The sequence below is a fragment of the Bidens hawaiensis genome, unplaced genomic scaffold, assembly GCF_021521415.1.
Source record: "Bidens hawaiensis isolate Kalapana, Puna unplaced genomic scaffold, B.hawaiensis_p1.1 tig00026781_1, whole genome shotgun sequence".
NCBI classification, from domain to species: Eukaryota; Viridiplantae; Streptophyta; class Magnoliopsida; order Asterales; family Asteraceae; genus Bidens; species Bidens hawaiensis.
The window spans coordinates 114,157-117,746 of NW_027494307.1; the positions used below are offsets into that span (position 1 = coordinate 114,157).

The following is a 3,590-nucleotide window of genomic DNA, read 5'->3' on the forward strand; positions in this document are numbered from 1 at the left end:
GCTTTTATTTTTTGGTTTATGCTTATAATTTAAAATAGCTTATAGCTTATTTTCTATTATTTAATAAGCTCTTTACAAGTGTTTGGATTAGTTTATATTCTACAAGTTGTTAAATTCAACATTCTTTAGTTTGTTAGAGTAATAAGTTGCTTCAATAATTATTAATCCATCACAATTTAAGGGCAAATGAGTAACTTACACCCTTAAACAAATAAGTTTCTTCAAATAAGCTAAAAAACCATCTTCAAATAAACTTCTTCAAATTAGCTTATATAAGCTAATAAGTATAAGCTTAAAAAGCCAAACCAAACACCAAATTAAACTTATTTTATAAAAAAAAGATAAAAAAGTTTTGTTAAAAAAGCTAGACCAAACACCCCCTTAGAGCATTCACAATCCATTATTCATCTTCATCTCTATAATTACACTAAAAACATCATTTTTTCTCTCTTATTTTCAATTAAATAATATTTTTTTTACATTTTTATTATTACCTTTTCTCTCTCATTCACTCAGAACCACTTTAAAAAACATTAAAAAATTACAGAGATAAACAACGTGTTTCTCTAATTTTAACTATCACTCTTCTCTCCCAACCACTTTTAACCATCTTTGCAAAATATTTAAACTAACTCACGTGATTTGGAGAACCCAAATTCATTTTCATATCGCCTTTACCAAATTCAAGTAATAAATTCTCACTCTGTGATTTCACGAGATCTGATTGATGCAAACCCAGTTCTGAATGTTTCACACCAGGAGAATACGTTTCACTTCTCGAAACGACGCCGTTAACGATACTACTCACCTTGATTCATCACCACCTGAGTTAAATTCCTTCCGTCGTGCCACCTCCGCCATCACCACCGCAACAACCGTCAGGATCTCGGTGGATGTAACCCTACCTCACGCCGTGCCCACCGCGATCACCTCTCGGTACTGCCAGTTATTTTATTTATTTAATTATTAAATTAATTACTTTATTATTTTTAATTATTCGTATTTGATATTTGATTTGATACAGTAAAAAGTAAAACTTGATTGTAAATCTGTAACCGTTCTAAGTTATAACAAATGATTAACAGCAGCATCTGTGTTAGGTAAGGTAGGCATACATAAGGTTCGGTTAATTCTAGGGTTTTTTCTGGTTAGGATCTTAGTTATGGCAACACTCACACACTGATTGCAGATAATAAATTGGCACGAGACACAAACGGGTACGACCGGAACCGGACCTATTACAAATGGGTCGGTCCGGGTTCTGTGGGAATGGGTTGGCGGGTTATTGCTACCTGCACATTTACAGCCTGCAAAACCGAATGCAAGCTTACTATATTTTGACCCGATTTGCAACATCATCAACTGAGTGTTAATTATTTCAAATTGTAATCCTTTTGATCAACTGCTCTTATGACCAACCTTGCTTTCTTCTTACTACTGTGTTCATTACCTCAGCCCATTGTATGGTACTGTAGTTCGACAACCCAGTGAATAACAAGTGGGATCTTGTACACAGAAGTCATGGGTTCTTCTATGATTCTACTTATTTATGGATGACACGTGAAGAAAATCGATCATACATTAACTTATATGAAGAATATAGCAGGTGTATGAATAAGCTTTACGGGTTTCATGCCTCTTGTTTGGTCCACCAATTACATACCCAGACCAGACCGTTTACCCTTTAACGCTGAAAACCAAAACTGGACCTAAACCATTTTCAATTATCGATTCTTCTAAATGGTTTTGGTAAACTGGTTTCACGGGTTTAACAGGTGTGACCGCAACCTATGCAGTCCTAACAAGGATTTACGTGGTTCAGTCTAAGCTGACGTTCTTGTGTCCCAGAACTTCGTTATAGACGCTCTTTACTTTTGGTGATGAGAGATTACAAGTACAATGATTATACACTATATAGAGAGTAGTCTAGGGTTCTAGCTTAGGGAACAATAAAACATAAACAGGCCATAATAAAGAGATATAGAGTCGGTCTAAAGACCTCTCGTGTTTTCGATCTTTATTAAACCCAAAAGATGTCTTCACGTAAACCGAGCCCAGGCTTCCACAAACTCGGCATTTTTAACTTCAGTTTTTCTAATAACCTAGAATTTGTGATCCACAGGAACATGACGAAGGTGTTAATCAACCTCAATCCGGTAGCATCATCAATTCAGAAGATTTCAGAAGCATACGCCGATGGGGAGCCACCGAGAACGATAGACTTCCTGGAGTTGTGTTACTCTCAAGGGAACGGCTTGTTGAAAGATTGAGAGGTGCTCATATTTCACAAAACAGGTATCCAGAATCATCTTTCCTGATCAGTCTGTCACTGACAACTTATGACACATTGACACGAACCTGTTAACACGACACGAAACAGAGTCAAAACAAGTTTTGGTTTGAACTTAACAGGTTTTGTGTCTTAAACAGGTTGACATGTTTAAGACGTAGTTAAGTTAAATTCGTGTTCAAACATGTACTTGGATTTTTGTTTCAAATATGTTCAGGCTTTTATGAACTTGGCAGCTTTTGCTTCACTACATATGTGATATTTATCGTATCCTAAGCAGTTCGTGTCATGTAACCTGTTTCTAAACAGGTTCGTGTTCGTAAAAATGACATGATTAGTTATCGTGTCGTGTTCTTGTCTAGCACCGCAAGCAATCGTGTCATGTTTGACCTGTTATGGCAGCATTCACACACACAACTGATCTAAAATATGCATAAATAAATCTACCTCTTGCTTTAAACTTGATATATAATCTGTAGGCAAAACACTAGATCTTCAATCAGCAATCATCAGGATGACTTTTCATATAGCAATCTACCAATGTCGTCAATGACAAGGATGCTTCCTCCGGGACTTTCTAAACAAGAATTGAACAGTTTACAATGACGGTTTTTAAAGTAGGAAATGATGAAACTTCAAGTGCATCAAGGGAGTGTAGTATTTGTCTTGAAGGTTTTGAAGATGGTGATGAACTTCTAAACCTGGTTTGCATGCATAGATTCCATCCCGGCTGCTTGTTTCCATGGATCGAGGTATGTGGTGCCTGCCCGAACTGTAGGAAAGACATAGTTGTAACTAGTGATAAACCTGGTTGTTGAGTATGATGTATTCTAACTTAGATGCATAGTTGTTTGTATGATTGTAGTTAACATAAGTTTAGTTTTGTGTTTTGAGATTTGAGTGAAGTAAACAGAGATCTTTGTGGTGTTTGTAATACCTGGTGAAGGAATAGTTGTAATTGCATCAGTTGTACTAAATTTAGAAGGATTATATATAAAAGAACACCATGGAAGTAGTTGATCTTTTTTATGCTGTTAGTTATGTGGTTGTGTGAGAACAATTTCCCGCATAGTCATAAGATACGTGAAATCTTTTTATCATAAGTCGCATATGAAGATCAATAGCTAGCGTAATCTTGGCTCCTGTATGCAGATCAACATCTAAATCAATCTTGCTCGTGTATGAATATCAGATTTCATGAAACATCAATAGTCATGTTAATGGCTTTTACGCCACACTAATAGCTTCTTATTCATGCATCATTTGGATTAACAATAAGCATTAACATGTAGCAAACCAC

General features: G+C 35.8%; 1 pseudogene across 1 annotated transcript; it reads left to right on the forward strand.

The window, feature by feature from the left end:
* The first annotated feature begins 745 nt into the window (after positions 1-745).
* LOC143573959 (putative E3 ubiquitin-protein ligase RHY1A) lies at positions 746-3,271 on the forward strand (annotated as a pseudogene). The gene is made up of 3 exons (XR_013142505.1): positions 746-936; positions 2,123-2,295; positions 2,770-3,271. The product of XR_013142505.1 is annotated as a putative E3 ubiquitin-protein ligase RHY1A (transcript).
* Positions 3,272-3,590: the final 319 nt, after the last annotated feature.